The sequence below is a fragment of the Chiloscyllium plagiosum genome, chromosome 44 (assembly GCF_004010195.1).
Source record: "Chiloscyllium plagiosum isolate BGI_BamShark_2017 chromosome 44, ASM401019v2, whole genome shotgun sequence".
Classification (NCBI taxonomy): Eukaryota; Metazoa; Chordata; class Chondrichthyes; order Orectolobiformes; family Hemiscylliidae; genus Chiloscyllium; species Chiloscyllium plagiosum.
The window spans coordinates 3,229,760-3,252,869 of record NC_057753.1 but is presented as its reverse complement, the minus strand read 5'-3'; the positions used below and the strand labels follow the sequence as shown (position 1 = coordinate 3,252,869).

The 23,110-nt window shown below is 45.9% G+C and overlaps 1 protein-coding gene across 1 annotated transcript in view; it reads right to left on the bottom strand.

The window, feature by feature from the left end:
• The window catches only part of LOC122543626 (zinc finger protein 850-like), a 39,577-nt gene extending 32,201 nt beyond the window's left edge, over positions 1 to 7,376 (bottom strand). Inside the window, exon 1 of the mRNA XM_043682449.1 lies at positions 7,268 to 7,376. The gene's annotated coding sequence lies outside the window, so the exon portion shown is untranslated. The remainder of the gene's footprint in view (positions 1 to 7,267) is intronic.
• Positions 7,377 to 23,110: the final 15,734 nt, after the last annotated feature.

Sequence of the window (23,110 nt, the reverse complement as noted above, 5' to 3'; positions counted from 1 at the left end):
CCCTCCACCACCACCCTCTGTCTTCTACCTTTGAGCCAGTTCTGTATCCAAATGGCTAGTTCTCCCTGTATTCCATGAGATCTAACCTTGCTTCTCAGTTTCCCATGGGGAACCTTGTCGAATGCCTTACTGAAGTCCACATATATCACATCTACTGCTCTGCCCTCATCAATCCTCTTTATTACTTCTTCAAAAAAACTCAATCAAGTTTGCGGGACATGATCTCCCACCCACAAAGCCATGCTGACTATCCCTGATCAATCCTTGCCTTTCCAAATACATGTACATCCTGTCCCTCAGGATTCCCTTGCCGACCACCGACATCAGGCTCACCGGTCTACAGTTCCCTGGCTTGTCTTTACCACTTTTCTTAAATAGTGGCACCACGTTAGCCAACCCAGGGTCACAAGTGGCTGGGACAAGAAAGATAAGATGGACCTGAATCGGACGGGCACCGATATCCTGGTGGGGACACTGGCTGGTGCTACTCAGGAAACTTTGAACTGGTAAGGGGGGGGGGGTGAAATTTCCAGACCCAAAGAGGCACTGAGAAAAGAGATAACTCTGAGGCTTGGACAGTAGCTAGGGGGAGCAAGTTAAATAGTCAAGGCGGGCAAGAGGATGGCAGCAACCGAGGTAAGACTGAGGTGACAAGGTGAGAACGAGCCCTTGTTGGGGAGTGAGAGCCCGGCATGACTGAGCACTTCAGAAGAACCGTGATGTTGAAGTTTTAACTTTATTTATTTATTTTTCTAGATTTTGTACCTTTGTGCCGAAGATGGCACCGGGTACGATGACTCTGTGCACTTTTCAATGTGCACTCCTGTATCCCTGCACTCGAGTACACATGGTAGTTAAAATCTAACTCTAATTTTAATTCCAATAAAATCTAATTCTAACACGGATAAATTAAACTATTTATTTCAATACATGAGGCTTGACTGGTGATGCAAATGAACTCAAGGCATGGTTGAGAACATAGAACGTTCCAGCGCAGTACAAGCCCTTCAGCCCTCGATGTTGTGCCAACCTGTGGAACCAATCTGAAGCCCATCTAACCTACACTATTCCATTTACATCCATATGTTTATCCAATGACCATTTAAATGCCCTACTACTAGTCTACTACTGTTGCAGGCAGGGCATTCCACACCCCTACTACTCTCTGAGTAAAGAAACTACCTCTGACATCTGTCCTATATCTATCACCCCTCAGTTTAAAGCTTTGTCCCCTCATGCTAGCCATCACCATCTGAGAAAAAAGGCTCTCCCTGCCCACCCTCTCTAACCCTTTGATTATCTTTTATGTCTCAATTAAGTCACCTCTCAACCTTCTTCTCTCTAACGAAAACAGCCTCAAGTCCCTCAGCCTTTCCTCATAAGACCTTCCCTCCATACCAGGCAACATCCTGGTAAGTCTCCTCTGAACCCTTTCCAATGCTTCCACATCCTTCCTATAATGCAGTGACCAGAACTGTACACAATACTCCAAGTGCAGCCGCACCAGAGTTTTGTACAGCTACAACATGACTTCAAAGTCCGACTTAATCCCCCTACCAATAAAAGCCAACACACAGTATGCCTTCTTAACAATCGTATCAACCTGATTGGCAACTTTCAGGGGTCTATATACATGGACACAAAGATCTCTCTGCTCATCAACACTACCAAGATCTCATCATTAGCCCAGTACTCTGTATTCCTGTTACTCCTTCCAAAGTGAATCACCTCACAGCTTTCCTCATTAAACTCCATTTGCCACCTCTCAGCCCAGCCCTGCAGCTTATCTGTGTCTCTCTGTAACCTGCAACATCCTTCGGCACTATCCACAACTCCACCGACCTTAGTGTCATCCGCAAATTTACTAACCCATCCTTCTATGCTCTCATCCAGGTCATTTATAAAACTGACAAACAGCAGTGGCCCCAAATCACATCCTTGTGGTACCTTAATATTAAATGAACTCCAGCATGAACATTTCCAATCAACCACCACCCTCGCTCTTCTTTCAGCTCGCCAATTTCTGATCCAAACCGCTAAATCACCCTCAATCCCATTCCTTTGTATTTTGTGCAATAACCTACCGTGGGGAACCTTACCAAATGCCTTACTGAAATCCATAAACACTACATGAACCACTTTACCCTCAACCACCTGTTTGGTCACCTTCGCAAAGAACTCAATAAGGTTTGTGAGGCACGGCCTACCCTTCACAAAACCGTGTTGACTATCCCTAATCAAACTATTCCTCTCTGGATGATTATAAATCCTATCTCTTACAACCAAAGCTCACTGGTTTGTAATTACCAGGGTTATCTCTACACCCCTTCTTAAACAAGGGAACAGCATTTGCTATCCTCCAGTCTTCTGGCACTAATCCTGTAGACAATGACGACATAAAGATCAAAGCCAAAGGCTCGGCAATCTCCTCCCTGGCTTCCCAGAGAATCCTAGGATGAATCTCTTCCAGCACAAGGGACTTATCTATTTTCCGGCTTTCCAGAATGGGACTGGGGTGTCTTAACAGTTACAGAAAAGTGGCTCAGGGATGGATAGGACTGGCAGCTTAATGTTCCAGGGGATGCATGGTAAAGGAAGACAGAGGGGAGCAAGACAGGAGGGCGAGTGCATTTTTAGTTAAGGATAACATTACTGCTTTACTAAGGGGAGAATATTCCTCAGGGAATGGTCGCATTTAGAATACTGTGTACAGTTCTGGTCGCCACATTACCAAAAGGATGTGGACACTTTGGAGAGGGTGCAGGGATGTTGCCTGGTATGGAAGGTGCTAGCTATGAAGAGAGGTTGAGTAGGTTAGGACTGTTTTCATTAGGAAAAAGGAGATTGAGGGGGGACCTGATTGTGGTTTACAAAATCATGAAGGGTATAGACAGGGTGGATAGAGTCAAGCTTTTTCCCAGGGTGAAGGATTCAGTAACGAGAGGTCACGCTTTCAAGGCGAGAGGTGGAACGTTTAAGGGGGATACACGCGGCAACTACTTCACACAGAGGGTGGTGGGCGTTTGGAACGTGTTGCCAGCAGAGGTGGTTGAGGCGGGTATGGTAGGTTCATGTAAGATGTGTCTGGACAGATGCATGAGTAGGTGGGGACATTTGGATGGGCTCAGGCTTGGAGGGCCGAAGGGCCTGTTCCTGGGCTGTACATTTTCTTTGTTCTTCTTTGAATATCCAGTGAAGCTATTTGCGTGGAACTGAGAAATAAGAAAGGGATAATCACCTTTTTGGGATTGTACTATAGAGTCAGTGAGAAACTGAGAAGCAAATGTGTAAGGAGATCTCAGACATCTATCAGAATAATAGGAGTGTAATGAGAGAGGATTTTAATGTTCCCAGCACAGTCTAGGACTGCCACAGCATTGAAGGCTTATTGATTCATACAGCATGGAAACAGACTCTATGGTCTGCACCCACAAATATCTCAACATTTGGCTGCGACAGAAGTGGTGGAGGCTGGTACAATTGCAACATTTAAGAGGCATTTGGATGGGTATATGAACAGGAAGGGTTTGGAGGGATATGGGCCGGGTGCTGGCAGGTGGGACTAGATTGGGTTGGGATATCTGGTCGGCATGGATGGGTTGGACCGAAGGGTCTGCTCCTGTGCTGTACATCTCTGTGACTCCAGGGAAGAAACGGCCCCAGCCTCTCCCGAGAACTCAAACCCTCCAGCTCCGGCAACATCCTTGTAAATCTTTCCTGCACCTTCTCAAGTTTTACAACATCCTTCCTCTCGAAAGGGGACCAGAATTATACACAGTATTCCAAAAGTGGCCTCAATAATATCCTGTACAGCATCCCAAGAGGAAGTTAAGTGTGTCCCAAAAAAAATTCTTATTCCATGTGCGGATGTACCTATCAGAGAAAGAGAAAACCTTGCCCTTTTCTTGGGAAGTGACTGCGATGTCAGGTCAGGGAAGCACTTTAAAGCAAGTGATCTTAATTGTCTTAATTTTAAAATAGTTATGCAGAAGGATAGACTGGATCTAAAAGTTAAAAGTTCTAAATTGGCCAATTTCGATGGCGTCAGGCAGGAACGTTCAAAGGTTGATTGGGGGATGCTGTTTGCGGGTAAAAGGACAGGTGGAAAGGGGAAGACATGCAAAAATGAGACAAACGTTCAGGGACAGGATGCTCCTGCTAGTGTGACGAGCAAGGCTGGCAGGGAATGCTGGATGGCTAGAAACATTAAAATTCTGGTCAAGAAAAAGGAAGCAAGTATCAGGTATAGACAGCTGGGATTGAATGATTCCCTTGAGGAGTAGAAAGGCAGTAGGGGTATACTTAAGAGGGAAATCAGGAGGGCAAAAAGGGAAGGTGAGGTAGTTTTGGAAAATAGGGTCAAGGAGAATCCAAAGCCATTCTCGAAACACATTCAGGGCAAAAGCGAGAGAACAGGACACGTTACAGACCAACGAGGCCATCTCTGTGTGGAATCACAGGAAGTGGCTGATGTGCTAAACAATTTTTTTTGTGTCAGTATTTACCGTAGAGAAGGACTTGGAAGCTAGGGGAACTTGGGGAAATAAATAGCGATGCCTTGAAAAATGTCTGTCTTTCAAAAGGGGTGGTGCTGGAGGTTTTAAAATACATAAAGGTAAATAAATCCCCGGGACCCTGATCAGGTGTAGCCCAGAACTCCGTGGGAAACTAGGGAAAAGAGTGCTGGGCCCCTTGCTGAGATATTTGATTACATTTGGGTAGATATTTAATAGATATGGGTGAGGTGCCTACAGACTGGACGGTGGCTAATGGAGTGCCATTATTTAAGCAGAAGCCAGGCATCTGTAGACCAGTGAGCCTGATGTCAGTGGGGGGGTAAAAGTTGTTGGAGGGAATTCTGAGGAACAGGATGTACATGTACTTGGAAAGGCAAGGACTGATTAGGACAATCAACATGGCTTTGTGCGTGGGAACTCATGTCTCACAAACTTGATTGAGCTTTTTTGAAGAGGTGGCAAAAATAGATAGATGATGACAGAGCGGTAGATATTTCTACATGGGTTTCAGCAAGACATGGTTAGCAAGGTTCGATCACATGAGATCCAGGGGGAGCTAGCCAAGTGGTTACAAATTTGGCTTGATGGTAGGAGACAGAGGGTGGTGGTAGAGGGTTGCTTTTCAGACTGGAGGCTTGTGTACAGCAGCTTACTGCAGGGATCAGAACTGGGTCAACTGCTTTTCATCGTTGATACAAATGATTTGGATGTGCACACATTGTGGAAGAATCATTCAATGTTCCACAAAAAATTACCAGGAGATGCAGAAAATCCTTCACAAAATGAAACTTTAAATCTTGCAAAATCAAAGCTGTGGGAGCCAGCAAAATGTCTTCCCAGGCTCCTCCCCCTACCCCCGTTAAATTACTGGGAGATGAGCTAATGCTGAAGATGATGCTATTGTAATATGATAGGCCATTAACCTATCACATTACAACAGCATCATCTTCAGCACTAGCTCATCTCCCAGTAATTTAACTAGCCTATCACAACGCAACACCATTACCTGTTACTGGAGCCCTGTAACATGATCCCGGGCCTACACTACAATATTATGTTAACGACATTACTGCCATAATAACTTCCATACACATAGGAGGTATGGTTAGTCAGTTTGCAGATGACACCAAAACTGCCGGTGGAGTGGACAGCGAAGAGGGTTAGCTCAGAGTACAGCAGGACATTGATCAGATGGGCCAATGGGCCAAGGAGTGGCAGACAGAGTTTAATTTCGATAAATGTGAGATGTTGTATTTTGGCAAGGCAAACCAGGGCAGGGCTTATACAGTTAATGGTAGCGTTGGCAAATAAAGAAACCAAGGTACATAATTCCTTGGAAGTGGAGTCGCAGGTAGACCGGGTGGTGAAGAAAGCATTTGTCATGCTTGCCTTCATTGGTCAGAAGATCGAGTATACGAATTGGCTATCGTGTCACGGCTGTACCGGACACCGGTGAGGCCATTTTTAGAATACTGCATTCAATTCTGGTCTCCCTGCTGTTGAGAATATGTTGTTAATCATGAAAGAGTTCAAATAAGATCTACAAACGATTTACCAGGTAGTTGCTGGGATTGGAGGGAAGGGTCTGAAGAGGCTGTTTTGTTCACTGAAGCTTTTTAACCTTCCCATCAGAGCCTGAGGTACCTTATAGGGATTTATAAACGTTATGCAGGTTTATAAAATCAGGAAGGGCATGGATAAAGTGAGTAACAAGATCAATTTCCCCAGAGTAGAGAAGTACAAAACTAGAAGGCAAAAGTTTAAGATGAGAGGGGAAAGATTTAAACGGGACCAGAGGCAAACGTTTTCATGCAGAGGGTAGCGTGTATACGGAACAAGCTACTGGAGATGATAGTGAAGCCGGGTACAATTCCAACATTTGAAAGGCTCTGGATGGGTATATGAATAGGAAGGGTTCAGAGGCATATGGGCCAAATGTTTGCAAATGGGACTAGATCAGATTTAGGATATCCGGTCAGCATGGATGAGTTGGAGCTAAGGGTCTGTTTCCATGCTTTATAGCTCTATGTCCATGCGGACACTATGACAAGAAATAAATAACACAGCTACAGTACCAGATTATACTACCAGAAGTTATTATTGAAGTACAAGTACTAATTTTAATACGAACCAACATGCTTTTGGGACGGCATGGTGCCTCAGTGGTTAGCATTGCTGCCTCACAGTGTCAGGGACCCAGGTTCAATTCCAGCCTCAGGCGACTGTCTGTGTGGAGTTTGTACATTCTCCCGGTATCTGCGTGTGCTCCTCTTTCCTCCCACAACCCAAAGATGTGCAGGTTTGGGTGGATTAGCCATGACAAATTGCCCTTGGTGTTCAGGGATATGTAGGTTAGGTGCATTAGCGGTAAATAGGGTAGGAGCCATGGATCTGGGTGGGTTACCCTTCAGAGGGTCGGTGTGGACTTGTTGGGCCGAAGGGCCTGTTTCTACACTGTATGGGACTCTATGGTTGATTTTCCTGGCCCCTTAAATGTTCTCCATCCCCTGAGGAAAACATCCTTGAATAACGAAGGTTGGGAACGAGATCACGCTTTTACCTAGACAAATAAATGGGTCAAACAGTGAGAGCAAAGGATGTCAATGTCTTTCAGAGAGACCTTGGCCAACCTTTCCAGACACTGACCCCTGGCTGGATTCACTCCCTTGCTTTTCAGGTTAAAAAAGAAATTAACCCCAGAAAATGAGAAAATCAATAGAAATAGGGAGAAAAGAAAGTGTTGAACTCACAGTTATTGCACAGAGGAAGCTGCAGTCTGGGTGGAGCTCAATCTTCATTCAGAGAGAGAGAGAGAGAGAGGCTCAGCAGCATCTTTGCTGGGACACCTTCCAATGCTCATTGTCCAACGTCCGCGTTCAGACAATAGGACCGCGCTGATTGGTTGGAGGACCAGTCCCCTTCCGGTCATCCGAGGCTCTCCATTGGTCAGATGCAAAGCGCGAGCTGACAAAGGGAAAAACGCAATTGCCACATTGCGCACATGCGCGGGTGGTTCCGCCGTCTTCACAGGCGCAGCCCGTCCCAGGCACGGAGCGCTTTCCAGCTCGCAGTGCATTATGGGCCTTCACGCCGCCATGACCCGAGCGGCAGCTCCAAAACCCTGTAATTGGGACGAGCAGATGGTGGGGATGGCAGGGGGCAGTGTGCGCGGTCGTCCCAGCATGGGACAAGGTCGCTGCAATTGGTGCTGCGGTTTGCTCCTGCCCTACCCAACTTATCTCTGCCAACCTTGACACCACCCTGCCCCCCCCTTAGTTCAGGAACTCCCCACCGACATTCAGCACACCACCCACTCCCTCCACCTCCTCCACGGCTTTCGTTTCCCCGGCCCCCATTGCCCTATCTTCACCATGGACATCCAGTCCCTGTACACATCTATCTGCCATGACAAAGGCCTCCAAACCCTCTGTTTCTTCCTCGCACGCCACCCCAACCAAAACCCTTCCACTGACACCCTCATCTGTCTGGTTGAATTGGTCCTCACCCTCAACAATTTCTCTTTCCAATCCTCCCACTTCCTCCAGACCAAAGGGGGTAGCCACGGGCACCCGCATGGGCCCCAACTGTGCCTGCCTCTTTATTAGGGATGTGGAACAGTCCATCTTCCGCAGCTACACCAGCACCACCCCCACTTTTTCTTTCTACATTGATGACTGTATTGGCGCTACCTTGTGCTCCCACTACGAAGTTGAACAGCTCATCAACTTCACACACACTTTCCACCCTGACCTCAAGTTCACCTGGACCATCTCAGACACTCCCCTCCCTTTCCTGGACCCCTCCATCTCCATTTCCGATGACCAACTCAACACGGACATCCCCTACAAACCCACGGACTCCCACAGCTAGCTGGCCTACACGTCCCCCACCCTGCATCCTGTAAAAATGGTATCCCTTATTCCCAATTCTTCCACCTCCACTGCATCTGCTCCCAGGAGGACCAGTTCCACCGTAGAGCATCCCAGATGGCCTCCTTCTTCAAAGACCGTAATTTCCCCTCCCACATGATCATCAATGCCTTCCAGTGGATTTCCTCCCCTTCCCACACCTCTGCTCTTGAATCCCATCCCTCCAATTGGAACGAGGACAGAACCCCCTTGGTCCTCACCTTCCACCCCAGCAGCCTCCAGATACACCGCATCATCCTCCGCCATTTCAGCCACCTATAAATTGATGCCACCACTAGGGAGGTATTTCTCTCCCACCCCTATCTGCATTCCAGAGAGACCATTCTCTCCACGACTCCCTTGTGAGGTCCATGATCCAAACCAACCCACCCTCCCCTCCCAGCACCTTGCCCTGCCATCGCAAGAAGTGCAAAACCTGCACCTACACCTCCCTCCTCACCTCTGTCCGAGGCCCCAAAGGATAATTCCACATCCATCAGAGATTTACCTGTACTTCCACACATGTCATCTACTGCATCCGTTGCACCTGATGTAGTCGCCTCTACATTGGGGAGACAGGACGCCAACTTGTGGATTGTTTCAGAGAACATCTCCGGGACACCTGCAGTAACCAAGTCCACCGCCCCGTGGCTGAACACTTTAACTCCCCCTCCCTCTCCGCAAAGGACATGCAGGTCCTGGGCCTCCTCCATTGCCAGACCCTAACCACCCAATGCCTGGAGGAAGAACACCTCATCTTCCACCTTGGGACCCTCCAACCACACGGGACCAATGTGGATTTCACCAGGTTCCCCATTTCCCCACCGCCCAAGATCCCACTCTTCCAACTCGGCACTGCCCTCTTGACCTGTCCAACTCGTCCATCTTCCTTCCCATCTATCCACTCCACCCTCCTCTCTGACCTATCACCTTCACCCCGACCTTCATCTACCCATTACATTCTCAGCTACCTTCCCCCCAGCCCTGTCCCCTCCCATTTATAACTCAGCCCCCTTGGCCCACAAGCCTCATTCCTGATGAAGGGCTTATGCCTGAAACGTCGACTCTCCAGCTCCTGGGATGCTGCCTAAATGGCTGTGCTTTTCTAGCACCACACTCTTCAATTCTGATATCCAGCAACTGCAGTACTCACTTTCTCCTCGAAGTTTGAAATGTTAACTCTATTCCTCTCTCAACAGAGATTCTTCCTCTGTGTATGTGTGGGTAGTCACTGGAATTGCTGTGAGACCACTTTAGCCAAGAGATAAGAAGATTAGTTAGGCCACTGTTGGAACATTGCATGCAATTCTGTTCTCCCTCCTATCAGAAGGATGTTGTGAAACTTGAAAGGGTTGAAAAAATTTACAAGGATGTTGCCAGGGTTGGAAGATTTGAGTTAAAGGGAGAGGTTGAGTAGAGTAGGGCTGTTTTCCCTGGAGCATCGGAGGCTGAGGGGTGACCTTATAGAGGTTTATAAAATCATGAGGGGCAGAGATAGGATAAATAGAGAATGTCTTTTCCCTGGGTTGGGGGAGTCCAGAGCTAATGGGCATAGGTTTTAGATGAGAGGAGAAGAGGTTTAAAAGGGCTGAAGGAGCACCTTTTTCACACAGAGGGTGGTGCGTGTAAGGAATGAGTTGCCAAAGGAAATGGTGGAGGCTGGTACAATTACAACATTTCAAAGGCATCTTGAAGGATATATGAATATGAAGGGTTTAATGAGATATGAGCCAAATGCTGGCAAATAGGACTAGATTAGGTTAGATATATGGTCAGCATGGACGAGTTGGCCAAAGGGTCTGTTTCTGTGCTGTATATCTCTATGACTCTGTGTTGGGAATGCTAGAGGGTAATGTGCACAACGATCCAAACATTGAACAATGTCCCTGCAAGTGGTGCTGAAGAATAGTCACGTTGTCTTTGAAACATTAACTCTGCTTTTCTCTCAATAGATGCTACCAGAGCTGCTGAGTTTTTCTTTCAGCTTCCTCTGTGTGTAGTCACTGGAATTGATTGTCAGACCCCTTTAGTCAATTCGAGTTACGATTTCTGATAGAAAGATTTGCACCAAAAAAAACCCCAAAGAATTGTGGGTGCAGGAAATTAGAAACAAAAAGCAAAAACAGAAATTTCTGGACAAACTCAGCAGCTCTGGCAGCATCTTTGGGGAGAAATCAGAATTAACAACTTAGGTCCAGTGACCTTTGTTCAGAACACAGAGTTTCTCCATCAATTTCTGTTTTTTTTTTTTGTTTGTTTGTTTTCGTTGTTGATAACGATCTCCAAAGACTGGGTGATATATTGTGGAGGACAGTAGGTGACTGTGAAATGGGACCAAAGATTCACGTCCTTCTGGGGAGGAAAATTAGGCTGAAATCCAGGGGAAGGAGTGTTTTATGGGCAGCACGGTAGCTCAGTGGTTAGCACTGCTGCCTTATAGCAGCAGGGTCCCAGGTTCGGTTCCAATCTCGGGCGGCTGTGTGGAGTTTGCACATTCTCCCCGTGTCTGCGTGGGTTTCCTCGGGGTGCTCCGGTTTCCTCCCACAGTCCCAAAGATGTGCAGGTCAGGTGAATTGGCCTTGCTAAATTGCCCATTGTGCTGGGTGCATTAGTCAGAGGGAAACGGGTCTGGGTGGGTTACTCTTCAGAGGGTCGGTGTGGACTGGCTGGGCCAAAGGGCCTGTTTCCACACTGTAAGGAACTTAAATTTAAAAAAAAGTATACCAGTAAATTGGAGACTATGTGGTCAGCATTTCTAGTTTGACAGTGGAAATTATGTTTGCCACAATTAGAATTATCTGTGCTGGATTTCTATCCTGTAGTGACAGAGGACTTGTCAACATGTAGTTCTAGTACTTTCCCCCAGTATATTGTCTCCAGTGATTACAATTGTTTCTGAATTATTTTAATTCGTTTGATTTTGAAGGGCTTCCTTTTGTTCATTCTACAGTGAAGTCTAGATCAGAGTGGTGCTGGAAAAGCACAGCAGGTCAGGCAGCATCTGAGGAGCAGGAAAATCAACGTTTCGGGCAAAAGCCCTTCATCAGGACATTCTACACTGAAGACAGGTGCAAAATACCTGTTTAGCTCAAACATCATTTTCTTCTTTGCTTTAATTAATTCCCCTGTCTCACCGGACCATCTGCTTTTATAGTTCTAAAAAAATCACACAACACCAGGTTATAGACCAACAGGTTCATTAGGAAGCACTAGCTTTCAAAGCACTACTCCTTCATTCGGTCGTTCATGGGGCAGGATCATAGGACACAGAATTTAGAGTAAAAGATCAAAATATACGATGTATTGAACAAACCTAGATTGCTGTTAAATCTTAATCACTTAGAATGACTTGCATGTTTCGATTCGTAAATACGTAAATCCTAGAAGTCGTTTCAAGTCGCATTCTTGAGGAAACTTAAGGTTTTATTTTAGAAAGTAACGTAACAGCTCAGATAATGCATTAAAGGTGTGAGGTTAGAGTCTTTCTGAATCCCAGTCTTGAGTCAGACTGGTTCTATTTCCAAAGTAGGAATTTATAAAATGTTGCACGGATTGACTGCTTGTATTAACTGCCTGCAGATTGTCCGCTTTTTGAACAAAATAGAATGTATCTGGAAATATAAATCTGCAAATGCAAATTCAACCCATAGACTTATATGTGTTGCGCTTGTGCATGTGAAGGAGTGAGAGAGCGTGAAAGAGTGTGTGTGTGTCTGCATGTGTCTCTCTATCTGTCTGAGAGAGCATGTGTATGAGAGGTGGTCTGAAAGAGTGTGTGAGTGTGATTGTGTACAAGAGTATGCTTGTGTGTGTATGTTTACCTGTGTATGTGAGAGAGTGTATAGTGTAGTGCGGTCACCTGTAGTGTGACATCAGCCCAAGGTCCGGTTGAGGCCAGCCCCATGGGTACCGAATATTGCTATCAGCCTCTGCTCGGCCACTCTGCATATCCCCAAGTCCACCTTGGAGGATGATCACCCACATATCTAAGGCCGAATGTCACTGAAAGACTCCGAAAGGAGTATGGATCACAAATCGACTCAAGTCGACCTACAACACAGACAGCAGTCAAGGACATTTGGCCTTGTATCTTTGGGTGACCATCCTCCAAGGCAGACTTTGGGATACACAACAACGCATAGTGGCCAAGAAGAGGCTGAAAACCAAGTTTGCTTAGCCATGAGGATGGCCTCAACTGGGACCTTAGGTTCATGTCACACTGCAGGTGACCCCACTACAATGTACACTCACACACACACACAAAATCACACTCATGCACTTATTCAGACCCTCTCTCATATACATGCTCTCACACACACAGGTACACTCACACTCACGCGCACACCCTCTCACATGCATATATTCCATCACAATTGTGCAGACACTCTATCAAACACACACACACACAAAACCTCTCTCCTACACACACACACATACACTCTCTCACTCACTCTCGCTCCCTCATGCACATACACATATAAGTCTATGGAGTGAATGTGCATTTGAAGATTTGTTTTGCAGATACATTTTATTTTGTTCAAAAAGCACACAATCTGTAGGCGATCGGTCCATGTGACATTTTATAAATTCCTACTTTGGAAATAGAACCAGTCTAACTCAAGGTTGGAATACAGCCAGACTCTAACCTCACACCTTTAATGCATTGTCTGAGCTGAGATGTCACCATTTATTTTATAAAACCTTAAGTTATCTCGAGAATGTGACTTGAACAAAGTTCTGGGGTCGACATATTAATGAATCAAAACCTGCAATCCATTCTAAGTGATTAAGACCTAACAGCAACCGAAATTTGTTCAATACATCGCATATGGAATGAGCTGCCAGCGGATGTGGTTGAAGTGGGTACAATAACAACATTTAAAAGGCATTTGGACAAATACATGGATAGGAAAGGTTTAGAAGGATATGGGCTGAGTGCAGGTTAGTGTTGATGGACATTTTGGTCAGCCCAGACCAGTTTAGGCCAAAGAGCCTGTCTTCATGCTGTGGGACTCTACAACTCTCAGTAAGAATCTGTGTCTGAATTTGCCTTTTTGCCAAGGGGTGAACTTAGAGAATGTTACTACATTGAAACAGTTAACTAGTAATAGGTATTGTAGCTATTATTCGGTTAACTTTTCTCTTGGTTAAGTTATTCTAAATTCCTTTTTCTTCTGTTTGAACTTTAATTATAGTGTTTAAATAAATTGTGTTTTCATCAAATCGTAGATTACCTGCAGTGTGGAAACAGGCCCTTCGGCCCAACAAGTCCACACCGACCCAGACCTATTCCCCCTGACAAATGCACCTACCCTACACATCCCTAAACTTTGCACACAATTTAGCACAGCCAATTCACTTAATCACCACATCGTTGGATTGTGGGAGGAAACCACAGCAAACCCACACTGACACGAGGAGAATGTGCAAACTCCACACCAGAATCGAGGCTGGGTCCCTGGTGCTGTGAGGCAGCAGTGCTAACCACTGAGCCACCACACTGCCCCATTGTTTTGTGGATAGTAAAGAGGTAGTAACTAAAGCCTGTAAGGAACTAGATAATGAGGTCAGTGTGACTAACGGGAAGAATAGCAGATGATGAACACAAAGGGGCTGGTTGTCTGAGATGAATTTGTTTTAATGCGAGAAGTGTAGTAGGTAAGGCAAGTGAACATAGGGCTTGGATTAGTACTTGGGAGTATGACGTTATTGCTATGGCTCAGACTTGTTTGAGGGAAGGGCAAGATTAGCAACTAAACATCCCAGGGTATAGATGTTTTAGGCAGGATAGAGAGGGAGGTAAAAGAGGTGGAGGAGTTGCATTACTGGTCAGAGAGGATATCACAGCTGTGCTGCCGGAGGGCATGATGGACGACTCGAGCAGTGAGGCTATATGGGTGGAGCTCAGAAATAGGAAGGGTGCAGTAACAATATTGGGGCAATACTACAGGCCAACACCAGCGAAATGTGAGATCAAGGTAGACCTTTCCTGATGAATAATTTACGCTCGAGACATCGACCCTCCTACTCCTCAGATGCTGCCCAACTTTTCCAGCACCACACTTTTGCAATACTCACTTGCTCCCTCCATACAAATATGTAAACAGATTATGGAAGGATGTAGGAGCAACAGGGTGGTGGTGGTTGGAGATTTTAAGTTTGCCAACATTGATAGGGATTCACTTAGTGTTAGAGGTCCGGATGGAGCAGAATTTGTAAGGAGCATCCAGGAGGGTTTTCGAGAGCAGTGCGTAAATCATCCAATTTGGGAAGGGGCCATACTGGACCTGGTGTTGGGGAATGAGCCTGGCCAGGTGGTTTAAGTTTCAGTAGGAGATTACTTTGGGAATAGTGATCACAATTCTGTAAACTGTATGGAATGAGCTCCCAGATGATGTGGTGGAGGCTGGTACAATTGCAACATTTGTAAGGCATCTAGATGGGTTTATAAATAGGAAGAGTTGAGAGGGATATGGGCCGGGTGCTGGCAGGTGTAACTAGATTAGGTTGGGACATCTGTTACCTGATGCATCTATTTCTGTCTTATAGACACTCAATGGCTTAACCTCCACAGACTACTGTGGAAATGGGTTTCACAGATTCACCACTTGTTTGCTGAAGATATTCCTCCTCATCTCAGTTCTAAAGGGTCATGCCGACCCTCTGAGGTTGGGCTCTTGGGTCTGAGTCTCTCCTACGAGCAGAAACATTTTCTCCACCTCCACTTTATCCAGGCCTCTCAGCACTCTGTGGGCTTCAATGAGATGCCTCCCTCATCGTTCTAAACTCCATTGAGTATAAACCCACGGTCCTTACCTGCTCCTCATACGACAATCCCTTCATTCCCAGGATCATACTTATAAATCTCTTCTGGATCCCCTCCAACGCCATCACATCCTTCCTGACATGGGGCTCAGAACTGCTCGTAATATTCCAAATGCAGTCTGCCCAGAGCCTTATAGAAAGTGAGAACTGCAGATGCTGGAGATCAGAGTCGAGAGAGTGTGGTGCTGGAAAAGCACAGCAGGTCAGTCTGCATCTGAGGAGCAGGAGAGACGATGTTTCGGGTGTAAGCGCTTCATCAGGATTCAGGGCTTCTGCCTGAAACGTCAATACTCCTGCGCCTCGATACTGCCTGACCCGCTTTGCATTTCCAGTGCCACACTCTCTTGACTCTGATCTCCAGCATCCGCAGTCCTCACTTTCTCACAGTACTCCAGGTATGGCCTCACCAGCACCCTATACATTTGCAGCATGACCTCCCCCTTCTTAAACTCTATCTCTCCAGCAATGATGCACATTCTTGGGAGTGCAGATGAGCAGAGAGATCTCGGTGTCCAAGTACACAGATCCTTGAAAGTTGCCACCCAGGTTGACAGGGTTGTTAAGAAGGCATACAGTGTTTTAGCTTTTATTAATAGAGGGATTGAGTTCCGGAACCATGAGGTTATGCTACAGCTGTACAAAGCTCTGGTGCGGCCACACTTGGAGTATTGTGTACAGTTCTGGTCACCACATTATTAGAAGGATGTGGAAGGAGTGCAGAGGGATTTACTAGGATGTTGCCTGGTATGGAGGAAGGGTCTTACAAGGAAAGGCTGAGGGGCTTGAGGCTGTTTTCGTTAGAGAGAAGAAGTTTGAAAGGTGACTTAATAGAGACATATAAGATATTCAGAGGGTTAGATAGAGTGGATAGAAAGAGCCTTTTTCCAAGTATGGTGACGGCGAGCACAAGGGGGCATAACTTTATATTGAGGGGTGATAGATATAGGACAGATGTCAGAGGTAGTTTCTTTACTCAGAGAGTAGTATGGGTATAGAATGCTTTGCCTGCAATGGTAGTAGATTTGCCAACTTTAAGTACATTTAAGTCGTCATTGGACAAGCATATGGACGTACATGGAATAGTGTAGGTTAGATGGGCTTCAGATTGGTATGACAGGTCGGCACAACATCGAGGGCTGAAGGGCCTGTATTGCGCTGGAATGTTCTATAGTACTCCACTTGCCTTCTTAATTACCTGCTGCTCCTGCAGACCAACTTCCTGTGATTCATGCACAAGGATGGCCAGCTCCCTCTGCACCGCAGCCTGCTGCAACTATTCACCATTTAAATAATAGCCCATTTTGTTGTTATTCCTGCCTCACATTTACCAATATTGAACTCCTTCTGCCAGACCCTTGCCCACTCACTTAACCTATCTATATCCCACTGCAGACTTCCAGTGTTCTCTCCGCACTTTGCTCTCCCACTCATTTTAGTGTCATCTGTGAACTTCAACACACAACACTTGGCCTCCAACTCTAAATCATCAATATAAACAACTGCAGTCCCAACACTGCTTCCTGAGGCACACCACTAGCCACTGATCACCAACCAGAAAAGAAAACACCCATTTACAGACCACAACATAAAGACCATAAGACCTAGGAGAAGAAATTAGGCCATTCAGCCCATCGAGTCTGCCTCCACCATTCAATCATGGCTGACAGACTTTTCAATCTCATTATCCTGCTTTCTCCCCGTATCTTTGATCCCCTTGACAATCAAGAACTCATCTGTCTCTGTTTTAAATATACTCAATGACCTGGGTTCCACAACCTTGTGTGGCAGTGAATCCCACAGATTCCTCACTCTCTGGCTAAAGAAGTCTTTCCTTCTCTCTGTTCTAAAATATCTTCCCTTCACTCTGTGCCCTGAGGTCCTAGTCTCTCCTACCTATAGGAACATTTTCCCAACATCCACTGTGTCCAGACCATGCAGTATTCTGTATGTTTCAATTAGATCCCCTTCAAAACTTCTAAATCCCATCAAGTATAGTCCCAGAGTCCTCAAATGTTCCTCATATGTTAAGCCTTTCATTCCTGGCATTATTCTTGTGAACAGCCTCTGGACCCCGCTCCAGGGCCAATACATCCTTTCTGAGGTATGGGGCCCAAACTTGCTCACAATACTCTGAATGTGGTCTGACCAGTCCTCTGGGGCCGTCCTTGATTCCTGTGATACTGAAAAGATCACGACTAAAACCTCCACTATCTCTTTCAGAACTCTAGGTTATAGTCCATCTGGTCCAGGCAGTTTATCCACCTTCAGACCTTCCCGTTTTTCCCAGCCCCTTCTCCTCAGGGATGGGCACCATTCTCATTTCTGTCCCCGACTCTCTTGAATTTTTCGAGATATCACTTGTGTCTTCCACAGCGAAGACTGAGGCAATGTACTTATTCAGCTCCTCAGCCATTTCATTGTTCCCCATTTCTACTTCTCCAGTCTCATTTTCCAGCGCCCAATGCCCACTTTGACCTTTCTTTGCCCTTTATATATTTAAAGAAACTCTTGCAGTCTTTCTTAATATTACCAGCTAGCTCACCCTCATATTCAAACTTCTCCTTCCTTATTTCAATCTTATTGCCCTCTGTTGGTCTTTGTAAGCTTCCCAATCGTCTGGTTTCCCACTGCCCTTGGCCACATTATATGCTTTCTCTTTTGCTGTTATGCTATCCCTGATTTCCCTGGTCAGCCAGGGTTCCCTCATCCTCCCTGTACCACGCTTCTTTTTCTTCGGGATGAATCTCTGCCGTGTCTCTCGAATCACTCCCAGAAAGTTCTGCCATTGCTGTTCCATTATCTTTCCTGCTGGGTTCCTCTCCCAGTCAATTCAGATCAGCTCTCCTCTCATGCCGCTGCAGTTGCCTTTATTCAAGTGTAACACTGCTACATCTGACTCCACCTTCACCCTCTCAACTTGCAGAGTAAATTCAATCATATGATGGTCACTGCCCCCGAAGGGTTCCTTCATTTGAAGGAGGAAGAAATGAGATCAGGGTCAAGAGTATGGTGCTGGAAAAGCACAGCAGGTCAGGCGGCATCCGAGGAGCAGGAGAGTCGACATTTCGGGCATAAGCGACTCTGATCTCTGACTGTCGACTCTATCTCCAGCATCTGCAGCCTGCACTTTCTCCGGGTTGATTATAACCTCACTGTGAAGCCTCTTCCAAGGATGCCTACGTTGAAGAAGTTCTTCTCTTCTCTCTACATGGAGTTCAATGAGTCCCCCTCTCACTGCACTCCCTCCCCCCCCCAGGTCATCTCCTCTGCCCTGAAGCTCTTCAGCCACGTCCTGATGAAGGGCTTATGCCCGAAACTTTGATTCTCATGCTCTTCGGATACTCCCTGACTGGTCGTGCTGTTCCAGCACCACACTTTAGACTTCCTTCACCTTAAGCTCCCTGATCAAGCTCCCTAATACAATCTTACCTGTTCCCTAGTGGGCTCCAACACAAGCTGCTCCAAAAATCCACCTCTTAGACATTCCACTAACTTTCTCAAACTTCTGCTTTCGTGAGCTTCTTACCATCTATGACCTGCACCCTGGAGCTCTCATGCCAGGTGATACGACTGAGTTTATAAAATACCGTGCAAGGAACTGTAACAAACACTACATTGGACAAACAGGCAGAAAGCTATCCACCAGGATACATGAACATCAACTAGCCACAAAACAACATGACCCTGTCTCACTAATATCCTCACATACAGATGAGGAAGGACACCACTTCGACTGGGACAACACATCCATCCTAGGACAAGCCAAACAGAGACACGCACAAGAATTCCCAGGAGCTCTATCAACAAACACATTGACTTGCATCCCAGTCACCACCCCCTGAGAAAAAGAGCATCAAATGACATCACCACTGGAAATGATGTCACCAGAGGAAATGCCGTCGCCAACCCAAGGAAACCAAAACAGAAAGCAGCCTATACCACCAGTGCTTCATCCAGAAGCTCACTGATGATGTGATGATGAAACATCGCAAAATGAGCCTTCCAGCTCAGCAAGCAATCCTACATCCAGATACTACGTTTGCTTCATGCCCTTCTGAATGTAGCAAAATTGATGACTGCTCTTCTTCCACAGTTCTGTGTGTAAACTACTTCTTGCCCTGTCATTTTGCTTCCTTCTTTCTTCAAACCCTCCAATTACCTTATCCCGAGTTGTCCATAATATGATAGAATTGACTCCACAGTTTGAGAGGGAGGAGGTGGAATCAGATGTCATGGTATCAGGGATTCGGGACTTCAGTTGGTCGAAGGGATTGGAGTAACTGATCCTATTCTCTTTTGAACATCGAGTCATTATGGCAGAGCAGGGAGGGAGGCTATTCAGCCCTTTGAGGTTATGCTCGCTTGGTCAAGAATAAGTGGCACAGTGGCTAGCACTGCTGCCTCACAGTGCCAGGGACCCAGGTTCGATCCCAGCCTTGGGCGACACTCCATGTGGAGTTTGCACATTCTCCCAGTGTCTGCATGGGTTTCCTCTGGGTGCTCCAGTTTCCTCCCACAGTCCAAAGATGTGCAGGCTGAAAAATTGGCCATGCTAAATTACCTGTAATGTTAGGTGCATTAGTCGGGGGGGGGGGTTGCTGACCGGAGGGTCGGTGTGGACTGGTTGGGCCGATGGGCCTGTTTCCACACTGTCGGTAATCTAATCAAGTCTTTGTTTTAGCTCCATGGCCCTGCCAAGTCATATCCTGGAATTTTAGAGACGTTATCAACATATTGCATAGGATAGTAAATGAACTGGAATAACTCTTTTTCGGTCTAGTTGAGGAGAACCTATCAATCAAGTATGTACCTACAATCTGGTGTAGGAACAAATTACTGCAGACGCTGGAATCAGCCCTGGAAACAACAATGCTGGCGATATTAGTGGGTCAGACAGCATCTGTGGGGGGAGAGAGAAGTGTGTGTGAGAGAGAGAGAGAGAGAGACAGAGACAGAGAGCAAGTTGGCGAGTCTAAATGGCACTTCATCAGAGCTAAAGTGAAATGTGGGGTAGGCAGAATTAATGCTATAGTTTTGGGGGAGGGGGCGCGTGTCGAGTGCTGCTGGAGAAAACAAGTTCACATTCTCACGTTCCGATCACTTAACCTGAATTATCAACATCGTTCCTCCACCAGCACCCTAAACCCACTACCCCCACACATCCCCAAACTATACCATCAATGTTGCCCCCCTCCACACTTCATCTCTGATGAAGCATTGTCCAGACTGGAAACGTCAGCTTGCTCTCTCTCCATGGATGCTGTCTAACCTCACTGTGATCTCCAGCATTTGTTGTTTCGAGAACATTCAAGTATGTTCAGGAAAGGTGAATAAATTGACAACTTTCCATGGAAATACTCGCATTGTTTGCCTCAAACTTTTGTTTCAGGAAACCACATTTCACAGCCTTGACAGTCCCTGAAATATCAGCATCACACAGAGAGATGTTAAGACAGACACCTTGTTGATCTTTTGCTCAATGTACCTGCAAGTATACTGTGATATTGGGCCATCAGTGTATGTTCAGATATGATGTGTCTCGATTAGAGTGGTGCTGGAAAAGCACAGCAGGTCAGGCAGCATCCGAGGAGCAGGAAAATCAACGTTTCAAGCAAAAGCCCTTCATCAGGAATGAAAGCAGACAGCCTCCGGGGTGGAGAGATAAATGGGAAGGGGTGGGGCTGGGGAGAAGGTAGCCAAGATGGGGGTGGGGGTGAAGGTAATAGGTCAGAGAAGAGAGTGGAGTAGATAGGTATGAAGGAAAATTGGTCATGATGGTGGTGCTGTGCTGGAAGGCTGAAGCTTGGGTAAGGTGGGGGGAGGGGAAATGAGGAAACTGGTGAAGTCCACATTGATGCCCTGGGGTTGAAGTGTTCCGAGGCGGAAGATGAGGCGTTCTTCCCCAGATGTCTGGTGGTGAGGGAGCGGCGGTGGAGGAGGCCCAGGACCTGCATGTCCTCGGCAGAGTGGGAGGGGGAGTTGAATTGTTGGGCCACGGGGCGGTGGGGTTGATTGGTGCGGGTGTCTCGGAGATGTTCCCTAAAGCGCTCCGCGAGAAGGATATGATGTGTTACAAACGAAAGTAATCACTTGTAAATTAACGGCGAACCCACTCTGAAAAGCGGGTCGCAAATGCGTACAGCTCCTTATGAAACAGCCAGACGTGAAGTGGCTAATGAGACAGCACTGTGAGACCAGCAAGGTCATGACTCATAGTCCAGAGAGAAACTGACTTTAAATGATCAGGAGAGAACTCAACCCACAGGAAATTGTCAGAAGATCAGGAAGATGAATAGTAGTTACATAGAAAATTGCATTGGGATACTTAAGAACGTCCACTAGTTGGACAGGGAGAAATTAAAGGGCTGGAGTATCTGGTACACTCATGTTTGTATATTGCTTGAAGCTTATAACTCATGTTTTGGAGGAGCCAGTATTTGACTGGGGTGGACGAACATAAAAATCACACAACTCCAGGTTGGAATCCAACAGGTTCATTTTGAAGCACTAGCTTTCGGAGCGCTGCTCCTTCATCAGGTGGTTGTGGAGCACACAATTGTAAGACACGGAATTTATAGCAGAGTTTACAGTGTGATGCAACTGAAATGATATGTTGTATAAGTTATATATAACAATCCTGGTCGTTTTCAATATGCAGTTTGGAGTCACTGGTAGATAGGATAGTGAAGAAGGCGTTTGGTATGCTTTTCTTTATCAGTCAGAGTAAGTGAGTACAGGAGTTGGGAGGTCATGTTGTGGCCGTACAGGACATTGGTTAGGCCACTGTTGGACTATTGCGTGCAATTCTGGTCTCCTTCCTATCGGAAAGATGTTGTGAAACTTGAAAGGGTTCAGAAAAGATTTACAAGGATGTTGCCAGGGTTGGAGGATTTGAGCTATGGGGAGAGGCTGAACAGGCTGGGGCTGTTTTCCCTGGAGCATTGAAGGCTGAGGGGCAACCTTAGAGAGGTTTATAAAATCATGAGGGGCATGGATAGGGTAAATAGACAAGGTCTTTTCCCTGGGATGTGACCATTCGCCACAGCAGATTTGCGGCCAATGATTAGTCACCGCCCATTAGCCACTGAAGACGATTCGCCACCGCAAGTAAGTCGTATATTTTGAATATCGGTGGTATATAAAATTGGCGTTATATTGGTTAAGGTAATGTTTGCGTTGTTTCAGTAGCAACTTATTTTCGTTAGGGGAGAGTTTTTTTTAAAAGCTTGTATTTTTGGAACAGGAATTTTTAGTATTGAAACAGAAATTATTAGTAAACGTGGAAATAAAATGTTTTACCACAATGGTTTTATATATATTTTTGATAAACTATCCAAGAGTGATTCAAGTATTAAGTTTTGGCGATGTGAGCAAAGGGGCCAATGTAATGGTATAATCATATTTGGTAGGGAATCTTGAATACACCATCTAGCAGAATTGACGTGGTTTGTGGATGGTATGTTCAACATAGCCCCTATTTTATTCTCTCAGGTATATTTTATTTTAGCAAAAAGAGGAATAGCGCATTCCTATCAAATGAACTTAAATTTCATTGTTTAATATTAATGTGAGATTTTACTGCCATTATAAAGATTTTTAAAAATATATTTCCTTTTTCTGGTTAAAGTTTGTAACTCATTTTTATATATAAACCAATAAAATGATATTTATTTAACCTTTTTTTATCAATATGTAGTATGTAGTTGTATAAATAAAGGGGTGAAAATGTGTTGCTGGAAAAGCGCAGCAGGTCAGGCAGCATCCAAGGAACAGGGGAATCGACGTTTCGGGCATAAGCCCTTCTTCAGGAATTCTCCTGTTCCTTGGATGCTGCCTGACCTGCTGCGCTTTTCCAGCAAC